The sequence below is a fragment of the Nicotiana sylvestris genome, chromosome 2 (assembly GCF_000393655.2).
Source record: "Nicotiana sylvestris chromosome 2, ASM39365v2, whole genome shotgun sequence".
NCBI lineage: Eukaryota > Viridiplantae > Streptophyta > Magnoliopsida > Solanales > Solanaceae > Nicotiana > Nicotiana sylvestris.
In genome coordinates, this window is record NC_091058.1 from 74,125,479 (window position 1) to 74,133,620 (window position 8,142).

The following is an 8,142-nucleotide window of genomic DNA, read 5'->3' on the forward strand; positions in this document are numbered from 1 at the left end:
AAATAAACCGAACCAAATTGATTAATTATATACAAAATTTAATAATTATTTATATACAATATAATATCTTTTTGTAAATAATTTTAATTGTTATTTTGAATTTTGGTTTATCCTGTTATATCTTAAAAGATTGCCTAAGCCCAAAACAATAGGATTCGACCAATTTTCTTTTCATTAATAGACTCTAATTCTCTAACCCTCCGCACATACTTTTGCCTAACATAAGAGTTAAAAAAAAAACCACAAGAGTAAAGAAAGCACATTCAAATTGCAAGACAACAATGGCTAAAGCTTGAGAAAGCAAGCTTTTAGTTTGTTTTTTGTTCATTCTTTTCATATAAACAGGTAAATAAACTTTCAATTCTGAAAGAAATATATAAAAAGCATAAATTTAGCAAATTATTTTCAGATTGTTGTCTAGCGTTGTTTTACTATTATCGACTTATCATTAGCTTACTAAGAACCGAAAAATCGAAACAAACCGAACCAAACCAACAATAATCAAAACCAATGGTTTGTATTTAATTTGGTTTGGTTTTGGTTTTAAAATTTTAAAAACCGATTAAATTGGTTTGGTTTTGGTTTTAATCAAAACCCGACCAACCCGAACCGTGAACACCCCTATAGTGCGGTATGCCCATAGAACCTCGGGCAATATCTCTTTCCACTTCCCTTTTGCATCGTTCAGTCTTTTTTTAAGGTTTTGAATGATGGTTTTGTTGGTCGATTCGTCTTGTCTGTTTCCGCTAGGATGATAAGGTGTTGATAGAATATTTTGATCTTGTGATCCTCGAAAAACTTAATCACTTTGTTGCTGACGAATTGCTTTCCATTATCGCATACGATCTCGGAGGGCATCCCGAATCGACATATGATGTGGTCCCATATGAAGTCTATGACTTCTTTTTCTCTGACTTTCTCGAAAGTCTGTGCTTCAACCCACTTAGAAAAATAATCAGTCATATATAAAATAAACTAAGTTTTACCTGGGGTCGATAGAAGGGGGCCGACGATATCCATTCTTCACTTCATGAACGACCATGGGGATAAGACCGAGTGGAGTTGTTCCCCGGCCTGGTGAATAATTGGTGCATACCTTTGACATTTGTCGCACTTTTGAATGAACTCTTTGGTATCCTTTTCAATATCAACCCAATATTATCCCGCTCTGATAACCTTGTGAACCAGTGATTCGGCACCGGAGTGGTTCCCACAACTTCCTCCATGAATCTCTCATAGGACGTAGTCGGTGTCTCTGTGCCCCAAACATATCGCCAATGGCCCATCGAACATCCTCCTAAATAGCGTTCCATCCTCGGACAAAGTGAACCGTGCTGCCTTTGTGCACAGAGCTCTCGACTCCTTTAGATTCGATGGGAGCTTTCCATTCTTTAAGTACTCTATGTACTTGTTACTCCAGTCCCAAGACAAACTTGTAGAGTTTATTTCGGTGTGACCTTCTTTGATTACAAACCTCAAGAGGTGTACGATAGTCCCCGAGTTAAGTTCATCATCCTCAACCGATGACCCCAAGTTTGCAAGGGCATCGACCTCGCTGTTCTGTTCCTGAGGTATGTGTTGTAAGGTCCACTCTTTAAATCGATGCAAATTTATCTATAGCTTGTCCAAGTATCTCTGCATTCGATCTTCTCGGACTTTGAAAATTCTGTTGATTGGTTTACCACAAGTAGGGAATCATATTTGGCCTCGATGACCTCTGCTCCCAAACTTTTAGCAAGCTCGAGACCTGCAATCATGGCCTCATACTCGGCCTTATTGTTAGTTAGCTTAGAAATTTTAATAGATTGTCTAATTATATTACCCGTGGGTGGCTTCAAAATAATGGCCAGCCCGGACCCTTTCACATTCGAAGCGCCGTCTGTGAAAAGGTCCCACACCCCCGACGATGTACTCGATTTCAATAATAGTTCCTTTTTGACCTCAGGCACGAGGGCTAGCATGAAGTCGGCCACGAAGTCTGCCAAGATTTGAGACTTGATGGCCGTTTGGGGTTGATATTAGATATTGTACCCGTTGATTTCGAAGGCCTATTTGGCCAGTCGACCCAAAAGTTCGGGTTTGTGCAAAATATTGCGAAGGGGATAGGTAGTTACGACACAAATTTGGTGGCATTAGAAATATGGTTTTAATTTCCTAGAGATGCATATTAGAGCAAGCGCTAATTTCTCTAAGTGTGGTAACGGACCTCGGCCTCACCTAAGGTCTGACTGACATAGTAAATAGGGAATTGCGTACCTTGCTCTTCTCGAACTAAGACCCCACTTACCGCTATTTTCGAGACTGCTAAGTATAAGTAGAGTTCGCTTTCGGGGTGTGAAGCACTGACGGACTCGACAGGTATTGTTTCAGTTCTTCCAAGGCCTGCTGGCATTCCGGGGTCTATGCAAAATTGTTCTTCTTCCTAAGCAGCACAAAGAATCGATGACTCCGGTTTGAGGTCCTCGAGATGAATCGCCCCACGACGGATATGCTCCCGGTTAGCCTCTGCACGGTCTTTACATTATCTACGACCTTGATCTCCTCGATAGCTTTGATTTTATAGGAGTTGATATCGATCCCCCGATTGGATACCATGAAGTTGAGATACTTGCCCGAGCTGACTCCGAATGCGCACTTTTCTGGGTTGAGCTTCATGTTGTACTCTTTTAATATGTCGAAGGTCTCATACAAATGTTTCAAATGGTCCTCTGCTTGCAGAAACTTAACTAACATGTCATCAATATAAACTTCAATTGATTTTCCTATTTGTTCTTCGAACATTTGATTTACTAGGCATTGATAAGTTGCACCGGCAGTTTTTAGTCTGAACAATATTACGTTGTAGCAATATGTGTCGTATTTAGTGATAAACGAGGTCTTTTCCTGATCATCCGAGTTTATCTATATTTGGTTATACCCAGAGTAGGTATCGAGAAAACTGAGAATCTCGTGGCCAGCAATGGCGTCAATCATGCGATCGATATTCAGCAAAGGAAAAGAATCCGTAGGGTAGGCCATGTTCAAATCCTTATAGTCTACGCACATTCTAAGTTTTTTTCCCTTCTTAAGGACTACCATTATGTTTGCTAACCATCCAGGGTATTTTACTTTCCGAATGGACCCTATTTTGAGAAGTTTGGTTACCTCGTCCTTGGTGAATGCATGCCTAACCTCGTACTGGAGCCTTCTCTTTTGCTTTACTGGGCGGAACTTCGGGTCCAAGCTCAGTTGGTGGGTAGTGATCTCTAGTGGGAGCCCTTTCATGTCGAGATGGGACCAAGCAAAGCAATTCATGTTAGCTGTAAGGAAATGAATAAGTTTTTTCCTAAGCTCGAGGGTTATCCCTGTGCCCAGGTATACCTTTTGTTCTGGCTGATGTTCGGTCAATGTGATTTTTCCAGCTCTTGGACCATTGATTTGGTGGCGTTGGACTCATCGGGGACTACAAAAGATCGAGGTATCCCATAATCGTCGTCCCCATCAATCTCCCGCTTCTCCGATTGGGTCGAGGCCGATGTCTGTGGTTGTTATAGCCTCTTGCTTTCCCTTCAAGTTCGAGACCTTTGCTGAAGAAAGTACTGACACCGGTATTACTTCGTCAATTTCAAATATCTCCTTGGCGGCATGTTATTTCCCGTACACTGTTTTGACTTCTTCAGATGTCGGGAACTTCAGAACTTGATGAAGGGTCGAGGATACCGCCCTCATATTATGGATCCAAGGCCTTCCGAGCAGAGCGTTGTATCTCATGTCACCCTCGATTACATGGAACTTCATTTCTTGTATGGTCCCGGCCGCGTTACTAGCAAAATAATCTCACCTTTGGTGGTTTCGCTTTGCTATGCTGAAACTGTTAAGTACTCGAGTTGCGAGCACAATTTGATCTTGTAGGCTGAGCTATTCTACAACCCTTGATCAAATAATATTGGTTGAACTACCTGGATCAACCAAAACACGTTTAACTTGAATTTTATTCATAAGGACAGATATTACCAGTGCGTCGTTATGAGGTTGTTCGATTCCTTCTGCATCCTCATCGTTGAAAGACAAGGTCTCTTCCGGTAAGTAGTCCCATGTTCGTTTTTCCCTTGTGGTAGTCACCTTGGTGCGCTTGAATACCGGCCCTTAGGGAATGTCGACCCCTCCAACAATCATGTGAATCACGTGATGTGGCTCCGCTTGCTCGTTTTGCCTCTTTGAATCTCTATTTTTGAAGTGGTTCTTCGCCCGCTCACTTAAGAATTCTCGAAGGTGACCCTCGTTGAACAATCGGGCTACTTCCTCCCTTAGCTGCCTGCAATCTTCTGTTTTATGGCCATGGGTACCATGGTACTTGCATATTTGGTTTGGATTTCTCTAGGCCAGATCTGTCTGCATAGGTCGAGGCCACCTGGTATCTTTGATACTTCCAATGGATGATATTATGGCAGAAACATCCACGCTGAAGTTATATTCTAACAATCGAGGTGCTTCTTTGGTCCCCAACATTCTTATCGAAACCACTTTTGCTTATGAGCCATCGGGAGCTCTGTCCCCGATCATTCCTTCTATCATTCCAAATGGGGTTGCACCCAGGTTCGTTATTTCTCCGATCTCCATAGTGTGGCTGATATCGGTCCCTGTTCGACCGTGGTTCCTGGTCAACGTTCCTTTTAACTCTGTCCATGGGCCTGTTAGGATAAATCGAACCGATCAAAGCCCCCACTTGATCGTCCTCGACTCCGATCTTCGATTGATACTGATTATGTACATCGGCCCAAGTGACAGCTGGTTATTCGATCAATTCTATTTCAGTTGCTGTGAAGCTACAGAACTTTGAGCGTTGAGACCTTGAGTAAAAGCTTGAAAAGCCCAATCATCGGTGACCGATGGCAAATCCATTCGTTCCATTTGGAACCGAGATGCGAATTTCCTGAGCATTTCGTTTTCTTTCTGTCTTACCTTGAATAGGTCCGATTTTCTTGTAGCGACCTTCATGGCTCCGGCGTGTGCCTTTATGAAAGCATCTGCAAGTATATCAAATAAATCAATAGAGTTAGGTGATAAGTTATGGTACCATATCATAGCACCATTCGATAGAGTCTCCCCAAACTTTTTCAGCAACACAGACTTGATCTTGTCATCTTTCAAGTCATTTCCTTTAATGGCGCACGTATACAAGGTGACGTGCTCATTTGGATCTATTTTCTCGTTATATTTCGGGATCTCGAGCATACAAAACTTCTTGGGGATTGACTTCAAAGCCGCACTCAGGGGAAAAGGTTTTTGGACAAACTTTTAGGAATCAAGTCCTTTCAGTACCGTTGGTGCCCCCGGGATTTGGTCGACCCTGGAATTATAAGTTTCTACTTTCTTATCGTTTTCCTTGATATTTTTCCCCAGTCTTGATCCGCTTTGTCAGTTCCTCGAGCATCTTTACGATAGCAGGATTGGTCTCTAGTTCTCCTCCATTCGACCTTTTTGGCACTGACTCGGCTCTATGAACAATTTCTTGTGATGGCTCGATCTCTACCCTTCTTGGTGCACGATTCTGATTTTGGAGTTGTGCTATTGCAGCTTGTTGGATCTGTAACATTTTGAATATCATTCGAAGGCTAATACTACCTTCTTCACCATCCTGGGCGTTCTAATATGTCGTTCGAGCACCTCTGTGAATGTTGTTTTCAGGGTCGACACCCAAATTCCCATTAATGGCAATATAGGATCTGACGTTGATTGGTTCCACGGTCGGAGCATCGTCGGGGTTGATTGGAGGTACTCCGTTCCTTGAGGTGGCTATGTTATCATTCTCGCCATGGATGCCGAGACTATTGTCTGTGTGTGTAGGTGCTACTTGAAGTTTTCATGTTGATCCTGGAATAAAAAATACTTCAAAGAACAAGGGTAAACTAGTGTGTGCTACGAACATTGTACCAAGCAATCACTATTATCCTTAGCCCCACGGTGGGCGCCAAACTATTTATACTTTAACTCGGATAACAATTAAACTTATAAGTGGTTTTAAGGATATGTGATTTCACTTGGCATAAAACGATAAATATAAGAATTAATGATAGAAATTACAGTAAAATAAAGCAAACCAATGTCATGAGCAATTATGGCCCTCGAGCTAATTGCCCTCGAACCAACTGAATAAGCTAGTGAAAGTATGAACTGAATAACAGAGCTTGCAAGAGATAAAAATGTGATATATTGCTTTGATACGCGTGAATGAAATATATTTACAAATGGTTAAGACCCTTTTTATACAGTAGAGAAATCCTATATACGGTATAATTCTATTTATAGAAGGAAATTCCATGATTGGCTAAATAACCACCCTTGATTTGATCTGTTCTGAGATTTCTGCCATGATCCTCGCTCGGTCAGGAATATCTCGGTTTTCTGTTATTCGACGTAGCAGGCGTCCTTCGATCTTGTTCGGTCTCTTTCTTGCCTTGGTCTCGATCGCGACTGGCCTCGATCTTCATCAGCCATTGATCCACGAGCTTATCGATCCCTCTCCGTACCATATTCCGATATAATTAGAATCGGGCCTTGATCTTCTGTCCCGATTTCGGTTAGTCATACAAAATTAGGCAAACCCAATTTTGACCATATACACTTTTCTTTGGCAGAAAGTTAAGGTGATTGGTCAAGTTAGAAGGGAAAAAAAGTACATTTGAATAGAAGCAGAAGTATTTTTTGAGAAGCGAAAAAAGTAGCATATTTGAAAAGTATTTTTGAGATAAATACATGTGAAGTACTTTTTAAAAGCTTGGTCAAACAATAAGCGAGGCTCAAAAATAATTTTCTAATTAATTAATCAAACACAAATTATTTCTCACCAAAAATACTTTTTTTAAAAGCATTTTTCAAAATAAACTAATTTTATAAGCTTGACCAAACATGCTACAAATTAGTTATAATAAAAAGTAATAAAACCTAAATTCAAGGTTTTTTGTTTTCCGAATACTCGTATGGGTGACATTTGCACTGGGTGGAAATTGCAGTTTGCATTGGTTTTCACAACATGTGTATTAAGGATCGTATTGTTAACATCTGCCAAATTTTAGCATGATTCATAAGATAGGTGTATTTGAATATTCACACGCCCCCACAAACTAATCTCAGAATTCAGAAGACTTGTGAAGTCAAATATAAAGAATCAGATTTCCAATTTAGCATTGCTAAAAAAATAGCATTGTTTGTCCTATAAGTTATTCGGTAATTATTTATTATATATTGACGTCAAGTTTTAGCAAATAACCATCAGATCTGAAAGTGCAATAAGCACATTTCCAGCGTAATAAATTAACAATCATCTTAGTTCTCTCCTGAATGATTCTTCTTTTCATATTATAAAACCCTCATTTGAATTCTTAAAATTAATCTTATCCATTTGGGTACATTCTTATATCAGTGTATACGGCCAAAATCGAGAGAGTTCGACTTCAGAGTTATCGTAGCATTTCATGCCCGTCCTCGAGGAGCTCGAAGGAGAATTTGGAGTATGCCCCCGAAGTGCTTCCCTTGAGGGAGCATATCGGAGGCCAATTTCGGAGCAATACAAATCGATGACCGTCAAGGAAAGGCGGGAAAGCTCCCAAAGACACGTGGTTAGAGCTGATCAGGTCTGCAAGAATAGTACAAGTTTGTACTAAGTCATTATACAGCTGTACCAGTAGCATTTTCTCTTCATTATTATACATGTACTAAGTTGGGATTCCCCCTCATATATAAATGAGACCATTATCATCTTGTAAGCTCTCTCTGGGATAATTATTGATTACACAACACATCGAATACAATACAACACTCTCTGCTCTCTTTACTAACATTATTGTTCTTTGCATTTATTGCTTATTCTTTCATTGTTCATTTATTGTTCTTCGTTTATTGCTCATTATTAGCCATAAAAGACCATCTTTAAGGCCCTCATTATCATTGATTCTACATCAATTGTTCACTACTATCAGTCCGTCTAGACCTCGAGACCCCGCTCTAGCCAGCTCGAGGCTCTGTCCCATGGCCATGTTGGTTTGCATTTCTTATTTTCTTTACACATACTTAGCATCTATTACCTAACAACTAGCGTTAAGATAAATCACATTTTTTTAGAACCACAAAATCAAATATAATTGTGGTTATTATTTTCAAGGT